We start from the raw sequence: 24,537 nt of genomic DNA, 5'->3' as shown, positions 1-24,537 counted from the left end.
ACCCAACTGAGCTTACCCTACCAAGCCTACATGCCTACCTTTAACCTGGCATAAAGCTGGTATGGACACGCTCGAATGGTCTTTCTATTCACAAACTCCTCTCGAACTGTATATTAACACAGGGGAAAGACAAGTGTGCATGGTGTCCTTGTTTTTGTACTAGTAGTAAACTTTCAATAACGGTTCTGCAGTGCTGGCTTGACCATCCACTACACCTAATCTTGATCCAAGCTTAACTAGAAGAACTTTCTACAGTCTGAGTGTATACCTCCGGAGAGGGGCTGCACTGTCAGTGTGATAGCTGCCTGTGAAAAGGATGGGGGGAAAAGTGAGCAATGGATCCTGAATATGTAATATAGAGGTGGAACATGAGATGAAATAGAGACATCTAAATCAGGAGTTAAATGTTGAGAGGGTATCATTATAAGGTGAGTCAAAGCTGCCTAAAAGAAAACAGAAGGGGGTAACAGGGCAAGTACATGAGCAGACAACCGGACTACACACTCCATGAGATTCCTTCTACATATACTACTACAGAAAAGAAGCTGACATATTCACTTTAACATTTCTGAATGCAATTTTTTTTTCCCCCATGCCTTTTAGGGGGATAGTAGTAAATTATTATCTTTTTCTTCCAAAATTTTGCTACAGCTTTAATTTTGGAGGGGATTACAATCCTTTCTTGATTAACATTTTTATTTGAACTAATGTTTAAGTAAATTGAATATTGAAAGTAGCATTCTGAAATATATTTGCGTATCTTATATTGAAGTCAACTGAATAAATATTTCAGAGGGCCTTAAAAAAAGAAGGATTTCAGTTTAAGGAGAAATAAGGTAGGGATTTTCTATTATTATTATTATTATTTTGACATTCTAGCTCTGTCCAAAAAAAAAAAAAAAAAAAAAAAAAAAAATTTAGTAAAAGCTCAAACAGCTACTTCATTAGTGTCTGCCTGTTACTGAGTAGAGATATACTGAGCTATACCGACATAATTCATAGAAATAACTGTTCAGAAAGAATGTTACCTTGTTATTTCTGCTTCCCTTGTTTTAGTTGCTTTGCACTGCTTAATAATCCTTGTCATGTTATTTTTTATTATTTATAAATGTGATAGAACAGGCATCATATTCTGTTCATAGCTTACACATGGAACAATAAGCCAGAGGGGAAAAAAAAACCCCAGATCCTGCACATCTATAAAACTAGAAACTGTTGCAAAATTGGACTGCTTATGTTTCATTCTTGTCTCTTGATTCTATTTTTAGCTGAAGGATAGATTCATGCCATTCCATTTTCTTTCCTTGATTAATCAGTTATTTTTTAAGATGATGTAATTTCTAGATTTATTATTATTTTTTCCTTTTAGAATGGTGTATGACAACAGGATGTCAAAGCTACTAGTTCCTAAACATAACAGCAGCCACTCTGTTGCATTCACTGATCAGTCTACAGTGATTATCATGATTCAAAGCAAAGGGAACAGAATGACCAGTAAATAAAATAATTTAGCATTAGTGATAGTATTACTTTAAATCAAATAATTTAGCATTATTAATAGTATTACGTTACGGGGTAAATACTCATACAAGTGATTGGATGTCTTCAATAATTTGAAATGCAAATTGTATGTGGGATTTCTTGCCAAAAAATCTGAGTGTAATGAAGTATTAAATGCATGTGCATATATGCACAGCCTATACTGTCTTGTGTCATGTCAAATATGAATAATTTTGTAACTGATGTGCATACTAAACTAGGTCACTTGGTTTGCTTGTTTCATCTTATATAACCTAAAACTGGGTGGGGAAATTGAGACCTTTTTAAAGTATTTGTTATAAAAGGTATGCAGATAAATCTTACTATGTTTTCCTTTATATCAAAATTTATCAGTGCTTACCACTATCAGGGAAGTTGCCTACTTATAAATGAGTCTGCACAGTTTGAAATACATATTAGAGCTTTCTGCTTTCCTATTCCCAGTACTGCTGTAGCTGAAATATAGGATGCAAATCCTGGTAGCGACAATGTTCACAAGGTCAAGAACTTCTTAATCCTCTTCTTTTGGTTGCATGTTTGGGAAAAACTTTTTGAAGAACAAGTAGAGAAACAGAAATACTCGACCCATTTGTTACAAGTAAGGTATTAGAAACAATTGACAAAGAAAAATGGTAGTAAATGGATAGTTAGTTGATGGCTTGGAGTGGTTTACTTTATGTGTTAATTGATACAGTTATACTACAATTTCAGAAGAATGGACAACAAAAAGAAGAGGAGGGAGTGCCAGACCACTTGGTATGTTGGGAAATAAGGACATCAAATCCAGAAAGGAAGACTTACAGGGGCTTTCAGTATCACTTTCCATTAGCATAGGTTCACATAGCAGGAACATCCACAGTACACAGTACAGTAGCACTGCTACACAGTCTTGTCAGTGAGACTAATGCTGGATCTTCCCCGTTCCAATGGGGGAATTAATTACTTTTATCAAAATTACTCCAAATCTTCATCAATGTAAGGTTTAGCATGAAGGATAAATAAAGCCTCAAATTATTTCTCACATGCCTTAGACTCATCAGACTAACCCAGTTTTAGTAACTGAAGTGATGACTGATTCTTATGAGAGCTTTGTTGCTCAGATATGTTGCTCTTTCAGCATTGCTAAGGCTGCAAGGCCCTTCTGGAGACTAATCCAGCCCCCTCCTCAAAGTAGGGTCTGTCAGAGTAGGGTGCTTCAATTAGGTTTTCAATATCTCTAAAAGTAAAGACTCCACAACCTCTCTGAGCAACCTGCTCCACTGTTCGGTCACCTTTACAGTCAAAAAGTCTTTTCTTATGTATAAATGGATTTTTCTGTGTTTCAGTGTGTTCCCATTGCCTCTTGTCCTGCCACTGGGCACCACAGAGAAGAGTCTGGCTCCCTCTTCTTTACTTCCCCCATCGGGTATTTATACACATTGATAAAATCCTCCCCAAACCTTCTGTGCCTCTCACGTGTCATGTGGTACAAGCCCTTAATCCTCTTTGTAGCCATTTACTAGACTTACTCCAGTATCTCCCTGTACAGGGCAGCTCAGCACTGGACCCAGAACACAAGTTTTGTCTCACCAGGGCTGAGCAGAGGGGAAGGATCATCTCCCTCAACCTGCTGGCAACACTCTGTCTAATGGAGCCCAGGAGGCTGTTGACCTTATTTGTCACTGCTGGATCACGGTGACCTTGGTGTCCATGAGGAGCCCAGGTACAGCACTTTGCATTTCCTTTTGTTGAACTTCATGAGGTTTCTGTCAGCCCATTTCTCCAGCCTGTCCAGGTTCCTATGAAGAGCAGAACAACCTTCTGGTCTATCAAACACTTCTCCCAGTTTTTGGCAGACTTGCTGAGGGTAGACTCTGTCCCATCATTTAGGTCATGTTAAACAACATTGGCCCCAGTATCAGTCTGTGAGATACACCATTAGGGACTTTATTTTCCTAGTCCCATCCCTGCCTGGTTTGACAGTGTCTCTATATTCTCCCTGGATTACCTGTCCCTGCTTCCATTCACTGTATGATTCCTTTCTATGTTTGTGTTTTGTTGGGAGCTACGTGTTCATCTATGTAGGCCTCCTGTCACCTTTGTTTGACTTCTTGCACACAGTGATGGACTGTTCTTGGGCTTGAAGGAGGTGAATGAAAAATCAACAACCTGTAATTATGACTAATAGCTGTCTAATAGATCAATCTAAAGATATTCCTAAAATTATCTTTTCATTATATGTTTTAAACAGTGAAGAAAGAAACAAGTTAGATATTTTCCATCCATTGATATCAAATAGCCCAATAATTCTCTACATTATTTCCTAGTGATTTTTTTCATTTTTCATTTTTTGTGAAAATTCCCACTTCCCTGGGAGAAAAAAATGGTGATTTTATCAATCAATAGGTAACATCAATATTTGACATTTGAGGTGTTTCTTCATACTAAATCTAAAACTCCTGGATTTTAAGGAGATTAAATAGGTTAACCAAACCCTTTTATGCTTACCTTTGGCCTTAGGAGTCTCAGGGGAAAGAAAAGAAAAGAAAAGAAAAGAAAAGAAAAGAAAAGAAAAGAAAAGAAAAGAAAAGAAAAGAAAAGAAAAGAAAAGAAAAGAAAAGAAAAGAAAAGAAAAGAAAAGAAAAGAAAAGAAAAGAAAAGAAAAGAAAAGAAAAGAAAAGAAAAGAAAAGAAAAGAAAAGAAAAGAAAAGAAAAGAAAAGAAAAGAAAAGAAAAGAAAAGAAAAGAAAAGAAAAGAAAAAAGAAAAGAAAAGAAAAGAAAAGAAAAGAAAGAAATTATCTTCATTTTTGCATATTTCCTGTGCATGTCATTCAGTACTAAATGTGTTGAATTTGCGGAAATGAAATTTTGCATTTTTCAGCTATTTGCTTTCAAAAGCAAAAATCTTAGGTTTGTGAATGTTTGTTGTAAACAATGTTTTGACAGGATTAGACAAAGATTAACCTATTGCATATTTTTTTGGCATGTGACTACCAAAACAGTATACTTTCATTGTTTTTTGACTGAAGGAATGAAACTTATGAATGAGAAGAACAGTAAATGATGAATAACAAACCCATAAAATTGTTCATGAATGCCAGGGTTTTTGCATGCAAAACTAAATATTCATAGATAGAACAGTAATTTCCTAAATATTCACATTGAACAAAAACTTCTCTGCATGAGTGTTTGCTAGCAATGAATATTAAGGAGCAGGAACAAGATCTGCAGAAACAGCTGTGCAGAACTGAAACAAATGTTCACTTAACCCTATTTTTGTAGTAGATGTACAGCTCAATTTATCAGGAATCTTTCAGTCCTTACTTATTGCTTCATCAAGACGCACATATACATAGAGAGAGCTCTTCTATTCCTTCTACACAGTTCTGCCAATTATTGCCATAAATCGGTGTTTTACCTCTTTGCCTCACCTCCAACCCGGTGTTATACAGGACTTGAGATCTCGGGAAAGAAAGGAGAGGGTAACTAAATTATTTCCAACCTGCTGAGTTGGAATTAGATGAAGCATTTTACAACATTCAATGACTTTCACTTTCTTGTCACAATCATTAAAGACAAAGGTTCTCAGTGCACTAATACTGATTTACAGTATTGAAACAAATTGTCATTTTTTGTGAGTTTGAATTTGTAAAGGGAAGTCAAACTCTTGGTATTACAGAATCAGGGATTAATGCTGTCAAGCTAGGTACATTACACCATTGATCCTCCAAACAGCTTGATAGAGCTACATTTGATTTGGTTGACTGACTTCAGCAATTTAACGTGGAACATGACCTTACAAAAAGAAAATAAAGCACCAGTAATAAATGCATTGCCTGTATAGTAAATTGAAACAAACTGAAGGAGTAGATAACTGAAAGGATAATTGTCCCTTCTTATTAGTGAAATATTTGGTGGTTATGAATAAAGCCCCCACTTCCCACTTTAAAGTTATTCCCATTACAATCTCCACTCCTGGTCCCTTAGGACCAGACCATGGTGATTAACATTGCAATGAGCTCCTCACTTGCCCCTGCTCCTCTTGGACTTATTCACAAACTGCAATTGCTTAGGGGTGTACCTGCTCCAAGTGGAGCCTTATCTCTGAACCACAGTCTCTTCTGGGGTATACCTGCTGTGGTACAGACTTAACCACAGCCACAGGTGCTTTGAGACATACCTGCTTCAGTGTGGACTTATTCACAGCCGCAGATGCTTCAGAATACCCTCCTCCCCCATGGACTCATACACAGATCACCGCCCCTTCAACCTGAGTTCACACTGGAGTTTCAACCTGTCCAGTACAGCAGCACAGAAACAGCAGCGATGCCCTGGACATCTGCCAGCCCAGGCACATCACCACTGTGGTCAAGAAAACGTTCCCAGGCACAGCAGAGTAAGGTAAGAAACAGCACAGCAAGCAGTGAAAGCAAAAAGCAGCCACCACTAGTGAGCACTAGACTGTAATATAGAGTGAGGTAAGCAAGCCCCATGGCAAGCACAGAAGCCTGTCAATAGCTAAACCGCAATAACAGCTATAAAATCCATCTAGTACATTCCAATCAAATCTGTCATTATCTTGAACACTTCAAGATCCACATTGGGCACCAAAAAGGACTGTCATGGTTTAACCTAAGCCCCACATAGCTGCTCACTCTCTCCCCCTGTGTCAGGATGAGGGAGAGAAATAGAAGCACATGCAAGCAAAGCAAAGGAATTCATTCACCACTTTCCATCAGCAGGCAGGTGTTCAGCCATCCCCAGGAAAGCCGGGCTCCGTCATGGTTACCAATTACTTGGGAAGGCAAACACCATCACTTCAAATGTCCCTGCTTCCTTCTTCCTTCACTTTTCTTGCTGATCATGACACATATGGTACGGAATATCACTTTGGTCGGTTGGGGTGAGCTGTCCTAGCTGTGCCCCCTCCCAGCTTATTGTCCCCCCCCCAGCCTACTCATGGGTGGGCTTGGGTAAGGGGCAAACCAGTCCTTGACTCTGTGCAAGCACTGCTCCGCAGTAACAAAACCATCTCTCTATTATCAACACTGTTTTCAGCACAAATCCAAAATATAGTGCCATACTAGCTACTATGAAGAAAATTAACTCCCAGCCAAAACCAGCACACCATCCAATACACAGCATTTAAAAAAATAATAATAAAAAAAAGTAGGATCTGCCACAGGCCTGTTGTTCTGATATATGTTTGCATGCATTTTTTATTGGTGGGTTCTTCGATAAAACTAAAGTCTTGGGAATAGCAAAGTTTTTCAGTCAGCTAACAGGATATTTTTTGTAAAAAGTAATATCTTAAATTAGATATAGCTCCATTCTGGATGTAGTTTGATTTTAAGCAGTTTCAATGATCTCTAAAAATAACTATTACTAGTTTACAGTCTGCATGAAATATGTTGGTTACATCTAATTTTTAAATGTTCAAATACCCATTGTGATACCAATCTACTGCTACAGCTGTTGGTCAAGATTAATAGCAGAAAAGTCACAGAGCAAATGTGGTACTTTCAAACTAGAACTGAGAAGTGTTGTGGTGTGAAGAATCCTGCTGGATCTCTACAGGAGATGAATAGACAACTGTGGTTTCTGGAATCCAGTCTAGCTACTTTCTCTAATCGGGATACTGCTTTGACTATTTTTACAGGTAATTATCTGGGGTACTTCTAGAAGGAAACACAAAATAGAGCTTTTATAAGGACTTTGTTTTAAAAAAAAAACCAGCAAAACCAAAACAACAAAGCATAACTTGTAGTGTCATTGGCAATAGCATGTCAACATTGACAATAACAAAAATACTTTTATTAAAAGGAAACAAAGATCATCTTACTTCAAATCCTGAAGTGATTATTATTTTTGAAATAAAAAAAGATGATGGATTTTTTTTTTTTTTTTTTTTTAATTCTAGTTTGGCACTGAAATACTTCAAAGGATGCATTGTGATACATGACATATTCTCCACAAACATTTCCTTTTGTAACATGTTTATTTAACTAATTTGCTGTGAATGGTCTGTTTCCTTGCTTGCAGAAAGTCTATTTCACCTCATAAGTCTAATTTCATATACACAAACATCTAATTTATTTCAAATCAAGGAGAGAAAGTAGAAAAAATTTAGAAATACACTGCAAAGTGACAGACAAAAGTGAAAAGAGAGGGGGGTTTTACTATGCCTTCCCCTTTTATGAATACTTTTTAGCACTATATTTTGTCCCTACATTTTGTTAAAACACTACTGAATGATATAATATGATTGCTTTTCAATCACATTTCATATTTTTACTTGCAGTAGATTTTGTTAAAATTATAATGGCCTTTATTGTATGAAAGAACATTTGTATTTGACAGTTTGAGTAGCTCTGAGAATTTTTTGCACTTTACCACATTACTTTTTCGTGGTCCTGGATGGAAATATAAAACTCCAAGAATCCATTTAAGAAAACAGAATCTGTTACAATACAAGTGGACTTCCTATGATTCCCTTAGTTTATATTTAATATTGTTATAAGAATTGAGTGCTTTGTCAGGTTACTTTTAAGAATATGTGGATCATACTTTCTAGAAACACATTGGTACTAATAAGAATAGTTTTATTTACTGTTTCACTTCTGAAAATGCCAAGAAGCTCTATTAATCTACTATAAATACAGATTTCATCATGCTTTTCAGCAGTGTACTTTTAGCCAGGGGACTATTGTTAGCTCTTTGTCAATAAACAAAGTCTTGACAAAAAAATTTTTACTAAATTGTGTCCATTATATCTTTTTTAGAAGTCAATATTCACACATTTGTTGCAGAAAATATTTTAAAAATTCATATAAAATAGATAGGAAATATTGTGCCTTAAAGATAAGTATTTTTTTTCTCAAGTGGAACTGTTTTTCAGCACAACTTAGCAATATTAGACTTATGAAAGGGTAAGGTTTGATCTTACAAATGCCCTGTATCTGATCTGATCTCTGCTTTCCTTTAGCTATAAACAGCCTCATCAAAATATTGACAGAGGATTTGCAAAAAAAAAACCCAACCACAACTCACTGATGGAAAGGAAAGCATATCAACCAAACAAGCAAGTTGGGTGGGTTCACTTCAAAGATTTTGAGTACATGTTCTGACACAATTAACATCTTTTCTAATTCATCGTAAGACTCAACCATTGAAAAGAAGATTTAGGTTCTTCTTGGTTAGGTGGTGTTTGCATTATATTATTTTTAGCATAGAATGAAAAGGTAAGACTCAACCATTGAAAAGAAGATTTAGGTTCTTCTTGGTTAGGTGGTGTTTGCATTATATTATTTTTAGCATAGAATGAAAAGGTAAGAGTCAACCATTGAAAAGAAGATTTAGTTTCTTCTTGCTTAGGTGGTGTTTGCATTATATTATTTTTAGCATAGAATGAAAAGGTACTTTGTGCCAAGCCACAAGCTCTAAACAAGCAATTGCTGGGAAATTTAAAAGGCAGTATGAAATGCAAGAGCTCAATGTATTTAATCATGCCTAAGCGTTGCAAAGTTACACCACAGACTAAATAGATTTTGACAGATAATTTCACTGAATACTCCACCCACATTTTAACTTTATGGGTCCAGTCCTATATGCAATGCAATTGACTGGCAGTTTCCAGTTGATTAGCACAGGAACGTGGTTCATCTGCATCCCAGAACAGGCAAAAGTAAAGGGATTTGCGGGCATTCCAAGTTGTCAAACATCACAGGCAAGCTGAGGGGATATCAGTCCTTGTTCCTGCCTGTTCAGCTTCAGCTGATATGGAACACCCAATGGATTTGGAAACACTGCTTAAGCCTGCCCACATGTAAATTAAATTTCTAGACTGGAAGAAAAACTAAAACCAGAAAATAGAAAGGCCACAGGAAATCTGTTGGAGATGTATCTATATAGCAGCTGCAATAAAATAAAAGTCAAGAAGAAATGTATTAAAAAAAAAAAAATATCAAAGGAAACAAGCCCATCCTACATCTTCCATTTCCTGGTCTCCAGGCTGTGTCATGTCTGCCTCCTCCTCACCTAGTTTCCAGGATGATTTGATGGACTTTTGCTTTTCCAATCATATGCTGTTACAGGCCAGTTTTACTAAATTACATAGCTGTGGCAGGGAGGCATTGGTCTCTCTTTCTGCTGCAAGGGAGACCTTGATGCTCAGCACCAGATGCACCAATCCCCACACTTCTGATGCAGTATGTGAAACAGTAATTTAAACATTTACAGATGTGTTGCTAGTACTTGCTTTCTCCTCTTCAGCTCTGTATAAACCAGCTATGTATAAAAGCAGATCACAGGTTTTAGTCTGAAATGCAGCTTTTATATAGAAATTTTCAAAAGGAGAAAAAAAATCCATGATTAAAACATGATAGAAATTTTCAAGAGGGAGAAAAATATTCTTGATTTTTTAAAATGTTAATATTTTCCTTTAAGTCCTTTAATTAACAATGAAACTTATTCTGCATTCATAGCCCAACGAAAATTCTATTGGACTCTATATTTAGTGGCTGTTAAACTACATCTATAATTAATATACACATAAAAATGTGAATAAGATTAGAAATGTCAGCATTTGTTTGAAGTGGCAGAAAATTTAACATGCGTTTAAAATTACATTCTTATTCTGCTTTATTAGAAAGCTGTTTGTTTTATTAAAATATATCTTGAGGCTCTATTGAGACAGATACCTGATTCCTGCAAGTTTTGACATCTAGTGTCAAAATCATCTCAAGATTGAAGGCAAACACTGACTTCTAAAGAATTTACAGTTTTCAACAACCATAAGAATTGGTTGCCTTCTCTGTACTAAATATTGGGGGTGGGGGGGGGGGTGGGGGGGGGGGGGAGCATGCATAGTATGGTTGATTTGCTGGGCATGCATAATGAGGCTACTGCCCATGGCTGAATGCCATCTGGATTACCCCCGACCCCCTCAGATGAGTAAAGTAGGATTTCAAGTTTTAGTTTTTCAAGCATAACAGAAGACATGTTACCTCACTGCTTCCACTGCTTGAATAACTTTTTGTGCTGGTTTACTGTAGAACTACATTGACACCAGTGTCTCTCACAATCATTTGATTTCATGCTTTCAAGGTCCAGTAACAGATCCTAATGCTAATTATTTACTGTAATTAACAGAGAAAGACATGGCTTCCCCCCCCCTACTGGGATTACCATTATTGGCTGAAAAAAATGATAACAGTGTATGTTCACTGTAATTTTCTGTACATTCTTACAAATTCCCTTAAAAATATTAATCATTAATAACATTAATTGCTGAACATTGTCCCATATTTTCTGCTAAAACAACCCCTCTGAAATTATAGCCAAAACTCAGTGAAGTCCGTGGAAATTCTTTTATGAATGGGTAATGACTCAGACCTTTGGTTAGGCAACTGGTTTCCTCTGGCAGTAAACAAGTACTATGAATTTTCCTCTTAGTCTCTAAAGCAACAGGGTAAAACAGAAGTATCACTGCCTTTCAGTTCTGCAGGTAACACACAGCTTTAACGTAAGTATTTAGGGATTTTATTCAGTGCAAGTGACATTTTGATATCTAATTAAATTGTTCTTTAGAAAAAGAACATCATAAAGCTGGCTTCAAAAGACCATGAAACTTATTAGTTAAGTACTTGCTCTTTAAAAAGTGCATATTTTATGTCACAAAGTTGTTGGGGGGGTACACTTTTAGTAAAAATGAACTTCTGATATGAATTTACCAAACTGCTCAAAAGGCTGCAGACAGTATCTCATACAGTATATGCAGATTGTTTTCAGAGTGTATTATTTCAGAACAAATAGCCATCATAGCAATGTCATTTTCCAGATTAAATATTATTTCTATTTCATGATATTGTACAGTATCTTCACCTCATTACATTTCATTTTTATATTCTTTTTTGTTATATAAGAGAATCCCATTAAGTTTGTTTAAATAATCTATAAAATCCAGAAGAATGTTGATTTTCCATTTATTCACCCCGAAGAGTTCAGGCCACAAAAAAGCTTCATTTGCTGAAAAAAACTTTCAAAAAGAAAAGTATTCAGTTCAAAGAGATATGAAAGATGAAACACCAAGAGAGAGATTATAGTAGTCTCTAATTCATTGGCCTTCCACCTCTCACACTAGCTTTTGTTAAACATGCAATCCAAATAAAGAGAGAATTGTACTATTTTTGCTATTGCTATTTTCAGACAAAGCAATCACAAAATTACAAAGTCCTTCAGAAATCTTTTTTCAGACATATCGGATACCTCAACAAAATTAGAATTCAGTATTCACTTTCCATGCCCTTTGAACTCATACTGTCTGTATTTTGTTTTTCTTTTTGATGGGAAAAGAACCATTTATTACATTCAGAGTGTTTTATTTCAGTGATCACCTGACAGATTCTTATGTGACATCTAAACCAGTTCATTTCTACTATAGGAGGTACTTGCTACTAAAATAAATAAATAAATAAAGTTTGTTTTCTCATTTTCTGTCTTTCTTTCTCCATTATGAAATGCAAAACATAAATGGAGGTCAATCTCTTCTATTTTACATACAAAGAAAATTGAAATCTAAATTCAGATTCTTGATTTAAATTCAGATTTAGATCTACGGTTTATTTTGTAGCATAAACCCATCACAAACATGGTTCAACATCAGGCTGGATGGGGCTCTGACCAACTTGATCTAGTTGAAGATGTCCTTGCTCATTGCAGGAGGAGTTGGAATAGATGACCATTAAAGGTGCCTTCCAACCCAAACTATTCTATGATTCTATTTACCAAGACTTCAGGTGTTTTCTGACCTGTATTGAACTGCACTTTTCCTTCTTTTTTCTTTTTTTTTTTTTCCTTCAGAAAACATAAACCAAATACTTAGCTTCTGTTAGAGCCAGTAATAGATCCTTCATATTCTTATGTCATAATCTTAATGTATCATATCTGAATAAATGTTGTCTTCTCTCATTTTAATCCCTGAATGTTACTCTGTGATACAGCTATCTCAACAACTCTATTCTACTTTTGTGCATTTGACACTAACCTATTACTTAAACCATCTCACTTTCTTCTGCATGTCTGCTCATTTTTCAGAATTCAATCCATTTATCTAATTTAGCAAGATTGTGCTGATTGTAGATCCTATCTTCCAAAACAGCTGTGATCCTGCTTAGTCTGCAGTTGAAAATGAAAGCCCAAACATTGCAGAATGAGGTTTAGGATTTTGCTAAGGCCTACTGTTTTGCTTTTTAAAATTATTGTTTGGGAGTTTTGTTTCCATTTGATTTGAGGTTTGGGTTTTGGAATGTTTCTTTTTTCCTAATATTCACTTGATAATTAAAATAAATTGAAACAAGTTACATCTACGGATAAAAGACTTTTTGGGGCATAGGATTCATTCTAATAAAGGGTAACTTAGGGTATCTCAAAGTGCACAAAGTTACTTCCCCACAGTGTTATATACGCACAAGGGCACTGTTGGTGAAAGATCTTACAACATAAGTAAATCACAGTCCATTGCTCACTGGAAAAAAAAAATGCTACTTGTCACAAAGACTGTGTTTTTGTTTATTCAGAAGCACCCTAATCAAAAGGAAATTGCAGCAAACAATTCTTCCTCTTCCTAAGCCCTCAAGTCTACAAAGTTCACCTTCAGTAACTCCATTCTAGTTCTGTCAGCCAAGCACACATTTTGGAGTGATTTTTTTCTATTTTTGGAAAAGACATACAGAGTCAAAAGTCTAATCTCATGATCAGTAATATGTACTTTAAAAAAGAGTGTAAGTAAGAGAAAGTGTTTACTACACATAGTAAGCTCAGTTTTCAGACACCCTGAGGCTTAGACACTTTTTGAGTCAGGTGTATTATCTTTGTGTTTAATAGCCTTCAATGGGTTCTACATCCCAAATACGTCTATTTGGGGTTTTTTGAGTTTAGCTGTAACTTTTTCATATGCTGTAGCTGCAAGTTCCACAGTGATCAAACAGGACTGAAAAGAGTGAAACACACTATGAGGAGCAAATATACAGAGTTAAAAGGAATAGCTAGGTTCATCATTGGGCCATTAATAGATATTATTTCATTAATCGTCTTCATTAATTGGCTGGCAATGTCAAAAAAAACCCAATGCATGTCAACAGTTCACAGTCTAATTTTGATATTGTACTAGAAAGAGCATAATTTTATATGTAAATTAGTATTACCTAATCAGCAGAAAGATAAAAGTGGAAGATGCAGGAATAAAGTAAGACTAGCAGTTAAGTGTCAACTGATCTCTAATCTAAATGCTAGTGCTAAAACAGCAGTTGAATTTTACTTTGAGAAATAAATCCTCAAAAAACCCAAAAATGAAAACAATCTCAACACTGCAAGTAGAATTCTTCTTGTCTCATTCATCTTGTTTGAGTCATTCTGCCCCCTTAGCTGTATTTTGGAGGTATTTCCTCTAAGTGCCATTTCTTTTCACATTTTCTGCTATCTCTATGTGGAGTTCATTTACCAGAACTTGCCCCAGTTCTCCAAAGTTTGAGATTCCACTAAAATGGATTACTGACATTCATTACAACATACGATATTTGTAGCTTTTACCTTCCCCTATTTATTTATCAGAGAAATAGTAATATGAAACCTTTCCTCAGAGTTTCTTTCAGTCTGTTCTTTCAGGTGGAAAGGAAAGCAATCACAAACCATTGCAAAAGAAGAAAGAGCAAGCAGATCTTGCAAAAAAAATCTCAATTCTTTCATTAAAAAAATATTTTTAAGCACATATCTAAACCATCCCCTTATATACAAATATATCTGCATTAACTGTTACTCTTTGACTTACTGCTTGAAGCAACCCATCAGGTATAAAGAAACTATATCATTATTTCTGTGTAACATTTCTACAGTAAGAACAAGTTTTCCAAGACCAGAGCTTAAGACAAGATCAGTTTTTCTTACTTCCATTTTCTTGCTGAAAAAAAGTAAGGGTCTCACAGCAGCCTAAACAAATCCAAACTACCGCAGAAGTTGGTGAGAAAAAACACTCCAAGATCCTCCTGTTCATACCTTTTTTTATTATTAATCTGCTGAGTTATAGCAGCATTTACTTCTTTACTCTTTATTCTAACTATGAAACCTCTCCTTAACTCATCATTACCTTTGAATTCTAAAGATATTGTGCCTGTATTCAGTCACCCTGTACATATGAGTAATACAGGGATATGGGGTAGGGAAAAAAGTGCCAGACAAAGGAAAAAATAGGCAAAAGCTCTCTGAACTGTATCTTTAAAAGCCTAAAAAGCTTAATCTCCATTAGAAAATGCAGGAATGGATGAAAAGCTGGCAGAAGGATAGTAGCAGCAGAGTTGATTGAACATCAGACCTTTCCAAACATTAACCAAATTGTTAATTAATCAACTCAGATATCTCCATAAACACAAGCCTTTTTTACACACACAGGAGCACATAATGGAGAAAGGAAGACCAATTTTCATGAGGTCTTCAATTCTGTTTTCACTAAAATCTATTGTTCTATCCTACAGTCACGTTTCGTCATTTTACGAGTACTTTTTTGGGGGTGTTTTTTTTTATTTTATTTTTACATTATTAGTAAAGAATTATTATAAAATTGTAAACATGTCATTCTTAGCTGCAACTTAAACTTTCAGGGTAAGTAAGCATGCCAGTTGTGTAAGGAACTTACTGTGTGACACTCCAAAAAAATTGCAAACACATGGCAGAACCAAGTCAGTAACAATGTACTTTAATTCACAATACACGTATGAGTTCCCACAGCCTCCTGAACTTGGGTACTTACAGAGGTATTAGCTTTCTTCCCTGAAGTGAAACTGTAAAATAAATAAATAAGTGTTTTCATGCTCTGTGATGCACCAGTAGTCAGAAAGTGGCTCTTTCATCAGGAGTCAGTGCAGGGCTGTTTGCTGAAAAGTATGTCTGGTGGTTAAGGCTACGAGACTTTATATGGGATATAATGACTGTAGTCATATAAAAAGACCTCTGGGCAGTTTTCCTTTTCAAAGAAATTGTACACCAGCTACATACTAATGGCTGATTCTACACTTCCCTCATAGCTTTCCCACCAGGTGAGTCATACTTCATACGGCCTACAGATCTTTTGAGTAACATCTTAACGCATGACTAACAAGTACCTTGCTCCAACGTAAAATGCAATGTGATTTGTCAATATGCAGAATATTTTCCTATACAGGAAAAACTCCTATACAGGAGCCTAAACCTATAGATTTTGTGCACTACGGGTTATGTTCTACCACTGAAAGAAGAGAATTGCACTTGCCCAAGGACTACAGAGTTAGAAGCGCACAAAGTAAAGGATGTTGAGCTGGAAATGTCTGGACAGTTATTTTGCTTTTCCTTTAACTCAGTAAGGTTTTCCTATATTTTAAGTGAAGAAAGTCTCCAGCTGTGCAATATTCTATCAGAATGAAGGAATTTTTACAGGCCAAAATCAGTGCCTCTTAGAGTAATGAGTGCTCTCTGGAATGTGACACAAAATGGCCCTCAGCAAAGCAGAGTTACTGAGAAAATAATAAATAGAACTCCAAACTACCTGAATACAAAATTAAAGAAGGCAGACCAGTGCTACCTGCAAAATATTAGTGTACGAAATGTCCTGCTGTCTCAAAAGCGTGGGCCATCTATTTTGTCTCTTCAGCTGGCATTAGGAGATGCTACTTAGAAATACACAGAGCATGCAAAACTAATCATCATCTGTGGGCTATTCTGCTCATACTCCCTCAGCAACTATAATCATGGTAAGGTCATTAGTACGTTTCTACCTAGTCCTGTATAGTATTTATTCCTGGACTTGCTGTCCAGGAAATTATGTAATCCCTCGAACCTGCTGAGGCTGTCTGCCACCAGCATTTCTTGTGGCAGTAAGTCACACAAGTTTATTGTCTATTGTTTAAAATATCTGTCTCAAATCAATCTTACTAGTTTCATCAAGTGCCTCCTAGTTCTTTTTATTGTGGGTATTGAAAGACAAATCCACATCCAGTTTATGTGCTGCCTCATGACTTGACAAAGTCCTACATTTGCAGATTTGGAGATTTCACTTTGCCTGCCCTGCCCCAGTTTTGGCAGGCTAACACAACATTTCCCTTTACAGAAGCCTTATTATCACTTTCCCAACAGACTCTTTCTGCATGAAATCAGTCTTCTTGATTCATATGACAGATTCTGCATCTTACCTGTGACAGAAGTCAGGCTCACTGGTCTCTGATTCCCTGGACTCTCTGTAGAGCTCAGGAATGGCAAGATACACATAAAGAGCAACTTAAGCCTATAGCAACAAATTACTACTACACGAACTGCCAAAAATGCTTAAATCCACAACCTAAACAAACAGTTATCCCACTACATTCAACATGATCTATTCATTCCTATTCAATGAAAGACATAAGAGTTTATGCTTAGATCATGTCCTTAAAGGCACTGCTGACCTAGAGCAGAGACAAGTATTACCAGCTAAAGAGCCTCCACTGTGTTAATATTCTCTTGGCACAACAACCAAGCACTGAGATCCAGATTAACTATAATGAGAGCTATACCTGTAATAGTGTCCCAAAATAGACTGTTATTTACTTCCCCTCAAAATTACTGCAGAATAAGTGATTCCAAGCAAATGGCAGAGTGTTTTGATGGAAAAGTATACCGAGTGAGGTTGAAACATCTGAGAACCTAGCACTACAACAATTAGTTTATGCAGACTGCTCATCAGGAGAAACGGTCTGCCATATGTTGACTTTTGTCTAGAACATGAAAACAGAGAGAAAATATGTGTAAATAATTTGCTGGCATCCTCTATTCTGTGTATAGCATGTATAAAGACAGAACTCACCAATCTCGAAATCTTCAGAGGGACACATGCACAGTGATCAGAAGCTTTCGGTATGTGGTTACACATCTCATTAATTCTTTATGCTCTTGATTTTAATAATAATTTCAAGAGGTATTGCAATAAAATGCTAATCCAACTGAGCTAGGAAATCTGATTTGAAAAGCCCTCCTCAAGAATCAGACTGAAATTTTGCCCATGGCCTGTTAACTTGCATTCTAACATCAACAGCAGCTTGACCTAAAATGAGTTGCTGTAAAACACCAAATTAAGTAAATATGGGAACATCTAAAGTTTTTTTAAAGTAGGTTTTGTATCATCAGAAAAAGAGTGTTTTAATCCACAACTCCTGCCAGTCTACTACTAATGAAAGATTCACTAAATTGTCTTCATAAAGGTCAGAATGCTAATTAGGAAATTCTTTTCAGTGATAAATCAGGGAAGTGGAACAAATGATTAGATCAGCTTTTTCTAGAGTTCAATTAGCCTTCCCTTCATTTTAAAAACATAAGAAAATTAAAAATAAGAGCTGAATTCTGTATCATTAAATATTTCTTCTTTTTTAATTGGATAGAAAATTATCTTGGAAGGTTTGAGTTTATATAAATTATATTTTAGTTAAATTTATGCACATTTTTACATGTACCATTAGTATTTACTTATTAGCAGCAATGCAATAGATGGCTGTAAAATAATTTAAAAGATATCTTCAAGTTAATAAGTGTACTAATAATCGAAACTATATGCTTTTAAATAAAATTCATCTTTCTAAACTACACAGAGTTAAAATACAGCAATATATAAAGAGCAAGCAAAAATATAAAGTGATTTAAATGAATTTAAATGACAAAATACTATTTTTCTGTAAGCCCTCAGACTTTCAGAAATGATCTACCTAGAATTTACAGATATAATGATCCATCTATGTTCCTGAAACAAACAGTGATTAAGAAAACACTGTTAATACCTCAGCAAACTAAAATACTAACATTTCTCACTCTTACTTGCAACACTACTGTAAGGCTTGTAATGTATATTGAAAATGTGTACTACTGGACAAAAATAATCCTTTTGAATTCCAAGGCTGCAGGACAGTCACTATAAACTGTAAATAACTTCGGTTTAATTACAACACCAATTAATACAAACATCTATTATAACAGCATTTTCAGCAAAATGGTAGGGAAGCAGAGGCAAGTTCTTGTACCAGTAGTTCTCAACTCACCATCAAAACTGAACTATTTATGTCCTCTGGAAAATTTCCATGAGCTATAAGGATGTTGTATGCTTAACTAATATACTTCTGATAACAGACAAAGTGGAAAAAAAGATCCCAAGAAGTTTAAATATATATAGTATGGGATTAAAATATCCAGGCATGCTATAAAAAGAAAATTAAGTACCCAAATCTCAAAGTCAAACCATGATATAGTCTGGACTCTGCAGTCCTAGGCTTACCTATCAATAGCTGAGAATTTACTCAAGTACTCATTTTTAAATTCTCCCAGGCATGGTGAGATGTGCAGGTATTAACTGAGCTAATAATTGAAGATGATTAATTCATATTTCATTAATATTTGCAGCATATAGAGTCAGACATATTCACATGGATTTCACAGGTTTGGTCTTTTACATAGACAAGACACTGTGCAAATTTTTGCAAAAATTCTATTGAACAGATACATATTTTCCCTGACATCTGAGACAAATGACAAATTTAAAACCTTAATGACACCTCCTTCTATATATTTTTTTTAATGAAGTTGTATTAGTTAAACTGTATTTTGGACTACGTAAAACAAAATGTGAGCATTTAGCAAATACATACCTGGGCTTGTTTTAAAATCATAGAATCGTTTAAGTTGGAAAAGACCTTTAAGATTATCAAGTTCAATCATTAGCCTAACACTGCCAAGTCCATCACTAAACCATGTCCCTAAGTCCCACAGCTACACATCTTTTAAATACCTCCAGGGATGGTGATTCCACCACCTCCCTGGGCAGCCTGTTCCAATGCTTGACAACCCTTTTAGTGAATAAATTTTCTCTAATACCCAATCTAAAGCGCCCCTGGTGCAATTTAAGGCTGTTTCATCTTCTTCTGTTGCTTATTACCTGGGTAATGAGACTGACCCCACCTCTCTACAACCTCCTTTCAGGTAGTTGTAGAGAGTTGTAAGGTCTTCCCTGCGCCCCCTTTTCTACAGACTAAACAACCCCAGTTCCCTCAGCTGCTCTTCTTAAGACTTGTGCTTCAGACCCTTCACCAGCTACATTGCTCTTTTTTGGACACACTCCAGCACCTCAATGTCTTTCTTGCAGTGAGGGGCCCAGAACTGAACACAGGATTCAAGGTGCAGCCTCACCAGGGCCCAGAGCAGGGGAACAATCATTGCCCTAGTCCTGCTGGCCACACTGTTTCTGATACAAGCCAGGATGCTATTGCTCTTCTTGGCCACCTGGGCACACTGCCGACTCATATTCTGCCAGCTGTTGACCAACACCCCCAGGTCCTTTTCCTCCAGACAGCTTTCCAGCCACTCTTCCCCAAGCCTGTAACATTGCATGGGGTGGTTGTGACCTAAGTGCAGGACCTGGCAACTAAGCCTTGTTGAACCTCATACCATTAGCCTCAACCCATCCATCCATTCTGTCCATATCCTTCTGCAGAGCCTTCCTATCCTCAAGCAGATCAACACTCCCTCCCATGTTAGTGTTGTCTACAAACTTAATGAGAATGCACTCGATCTTCTTGTCCAAATTGTCAATAAAGATGTTAAATAAAACTGGCCTCAATACTGAGCCCTGAGGAACACCACTTGTGACCAGCTGCCAGCTCACGCACCACAACTCTTAAGCCTGGCCATCCAGCCAACTCTTACTCAGCCAGGTTTTTACCCAGCAAAGTGTAGGCTCATTCAAACCACGAAGAGTCAGTTTCTCCAAGGGAATGCTGTGGGAAATTGTCAATAGTCTTTACTAAAGTCCAGGTAAACAACATCCACAGACTTTCCCTCATCCACTAGGTGGGTCACCTTGTCATAGAATGTCAGGTTCACAAAGCAGGACCTGCCTTCCATAAACCCATGCTGGCTGGATATGATGCCCCAGTTGTCCTCCATGTGCCATGTGCTGACACTCAGGATGATCTGCTCCATAACCTTCTCTGGCACTGCGGTCAGGCTGACAGGTCTGTACTTCCCCATATCTACCTTCCTTCCTTTCTTGTAGATGGGCATCACATTTGCTAGCTTCCAGTCAACAGGGACCTCCCTCATTAGCCAGGACTCCTGATAAATGATGCAAAGTGGCTTGCTGAGCTCTTCTGCCACTCCCCCAGTACCCTCAGGTGGATCCCATCTGGCCCCATAGACTTGCGTGTGTGTAAGTGGCGTAGCAGGTCACTGTATGTTTCCCCTTGGATTAGGGGGGATTTATTCTGCTTCCTGTCCCTGTCTTCCAGCTCAGGGGCCTGGATACCCTGAGAACAAATGGTCTTGCTATTAAAGACTGAAGCAAAGAAGGCATTAAGTATCTCAGCCTTTTCCTCATCCTTTGTGGCAATATTCCCCCCTGCGTCCAATAAAGGATGAAGGTTCTCTTTAGTCCTCCTTTTATTGCTAATGTATTTACAGAAACATTTTTGACTGGTTTTTTACAGCAGTAGCCAGATTAAGTTCTAGTTGGGCTTTGGACCTTTTAATTTTCTCCCTGTGTAACCACACATCTTTGTAGTCCCCTTGAGTTGTCTGCCCCTTCTTCCAAAGGTCATAAACTCGGTGGGTTTTTTTCTGAGTTCCAGCCAAAGCTCTCTGCTCAGCCAGGCCAGTCTTCTTCCCCAGCTTGTTTTGGCCCAGTCTGTGAAATGGTACCTGAGCATTCCACCAAAGAACAAAAAGTTTGTGAAGAACAGCACATTGTTAGCTTTTGAAAGAGGATGAAATCAAGAGAAAAAATCTGAGGGAACAATTTAGCTTTTACTGATGCCATTCAGAGATGCGGATTTACCTAAGACATGGAGAAAAGCCCACCCTCACTTGACAACACTGGGAGACAGCTTTGCAAGGACTTAGACTTACTCTGTGTTAAGATACACTTAGCTGCATTAGCTAAAGAATATTGTAAGCAAAGATTTCCACCTTTTTTTGAAAAAAACACTGTCATCAGTGATTTACAAGTTCTCGATTGCATATCACCACTAAAGAGATATGATCCTTAATCAAGACAAGGTAATATACCAAAATCCCAGTCACAGAGGAAAAATTCTACACTCAGCACTCAATATGGTGAGAATATGTGACAGCTTTTAGTGTATTTTAGTATGTATGACTTATTTTGAGCTGTACATAGGTTGTAGCCCTGACTCAGCTTATTATTATAGTTTTACCCAGAAAGAAGCTACATGTTTACCCCATATCCAGGGTGAGGACAACCCATAGCCCAGCAGCCTGTGAGCTTTGTGAAGCATTGCTGCATGACTTTGGCCCAGCTGATTGAAAAAAATCAAGCTGTGAGAAATTAGGTAAACTAAAGATAAAACTGTGCAATAGTCAAGGATTCCAGGGAAGAGTCAAAAGTCCCAATAAAAGGGCAAGAAATGGAAGACAGCACTTCAACAGGATGAAGGATCATCCTGCACCAAGGTGCAACAGAGCTCACCTTCCCCACCTGGCTACCACTAGCTGCATGTAATGACTCACCAGGTGCCTGTGTCAGGAGTAACAAATAAAATCCCTGCATCTATACAGTAAAAGGTTCCCCCAAAAAGATAGTGATTAAAGGAATACTGTGGGACCTCTACCTATGCCAAGGAGTAAGAGCAGTTTGAAGGGATTGCATGTCAACCTGTTATTCAACCTCTGAATTTGTGTAGACACAATAGGATTGAACTAATTTTAAAAACATGGCAGAATCTCTACATGCCCTAAATGTGTAGAAGTCCTTTGATAGATGCTCTGTGTAGTCTAAAACATAAAACTGATAGCAAGATATAAACTTCCAGGCATTATATCACCAGCCCAGTATGGAAGCAGTTTTATGAACTGAACATTGAGCAGAAGCATGTCACAGGTGTGCCAAATAAATGATCTCTGAGAAGATTTACAAGTGCTGGAGTAGAAATGCTAAACATAAAAATAGACAGGCAAACACTCTTGATGAGACAGGTTGTACTAACTCCTCATATTTCCCATAGCTACTCATGTTTTCTAAGTCAAATGTGAGGTGCCTCCAGTGTAATAGAACTTTTCTCAATAACTCACACTTCTATAACTTAAATCAATCCTCTCCCCACATTCTGTCAAAATAAATGTCTCAAGGCCTAGAAATTCAGTCTTTAATGACTAATGCTGTCAGACACTCATAGCACATATCTGCTGGGTGGGTGGAAAACATCAATATGATTTCATTGGAACCAATCAAGAAAAGAACAGAATTTGGTTTTAATGGTCCTGAAGCTTCCTAGACATCTGTTGAAAAAGAAAGAGAGAACAAATCTATGCATTGATTGGGCAGCAGGTATATGACAGAGTACCTCCTGATATTCTCTTTACAGACCTTTTAATCTATATTCCCCAGCTTGCTTTCCCTTGGAAACCAAAATATCATGGAAAATACTGTACACACACAGAATCAGGATGCAACTACAGTTTCCAGGACTTCAGTAGCACTCCCAGGCCCCACAGGTGAGAGAGACAGAGAAATACTAGCTGCTTCAGGCTAAGATGTGTTCCACAGTGTTTAGTCAGCTTAGCTTTGATCATCTAAATCCTGTTAAACTTAGATGCCTTGAATTGCCTAAACATCACACATAGCCACCAGACACCTTTCCATTACATTTTTGGAAGCTAAGCAAAGGTTTGCTGTCAACACATACCTAAAAATGCCTGTCTACCAGGCTGAACTCAAAATTCAAGGATGGCACAAACTGTGAAACAGTACATTTCAATGTTCTTAAGAAAAACAACAACACTGGATCAGATAAAGGGTCTATTCAGTCCCCTGTGTTTCCCCAGTAATATATAATAAGGGATGCCGAGAGAAGGATAAGAGTAAGCAGGGGTACCTGATATTTCTGGTAGAAATGTTCTTTACCTCCAACTATTTTCATTTTAGTAAGTTGTCCCAGACCAGGAGTAGTCTCACTCTTTAGCAAGTCTTTGTGAATTACTGTTACATGTATTTTCCAGTCTGGCCTGCAATCTTCATTAATTTATGTATCCATGTCACACTGTTGTAACGAGTTGCACAGACCTTTTCTCTGCTATGTGAAGAACCACCTCTTGTATATTTTGAGTCAGCTCTGACTATTCTGAGGCTCACTACTTACACTGGAAGGGAATGTGAACAACTAATCCCTATTTCCTAATGCCATTTAGGATTTTGTAGACCTTTATCTTACCTTCTGTAATCCCAAGGCATCTCTTTTACAGCACTAGCTTGTTCAGTATTTCTTCATATAGAAGACATTCTTTACCTTTAGTCATTGTCAGATTTCTCAGAACATTTTCCAGTTCAATTATTCTCTTTTAGAGATGAGGGAATCAAGATAAGGGGAATTCCCATACTTTCATATTCAAGGTATGGGTAAACTAGGAATTCTACAGTGTATTGATAACATTCTCTGTATTTTTCTTAATAAAGCCTCAGTAAGTCATAGCATTTGATTTTCTTTTTTGTCTGCTACTGTGCACTGAGCTGACATTTTCACAGAATTTTATTCCTTAACATCAAGATTTTGCTTCTGCATAGTAATAGTCAGCTTAGAGCTTTACATATAATTCATATTTAAAATTAGGATTGCTCTTCCCCACGTTTATCACACTTATGCATACTGAGTTTCATCTGCCATTTATTGCCCAGACACTCAGTATTATAAGGTGTCTTGATAATTTTTCATAGTCAGCATTTATCCTTAGACTCCTCAATAACTTAATATCATCAGCAAATTTTGTCACTTTATTGCCCATCTCATTCCCTACTTATGAATGTGTTTCACCACAAACCCCATTGGAATGCCAGTAGTGAATTTCCTCAGTTATGAAACCTGCCCTTTATTCCTGCTTTCCCTTTTTGGTACATTAAACATATTTAACCATTCAAGTGAAGAAAGAGGAAGAACAGCAAAATAATAGCGATATATTTGGAAAGAACCAGTT

The sequence above is a fragment of the Falco naumanni genome, chromosome 2 (assembly GCF_017639655.2).
Source record: "Falco naumanni isolate bFalNau1 chromosome 2, bFalNau1.pat, whole genome shotgun sequence".
Classification (NCBI taxonomy): domain Eukaryota; kingdom Metazoa; phylum Chordata; class Aves; order Falconiformes; family Falconidae; genus Falco; species Falco naumanni.
Note: the sequence above shows the minus strand (reverse complement) of the source record.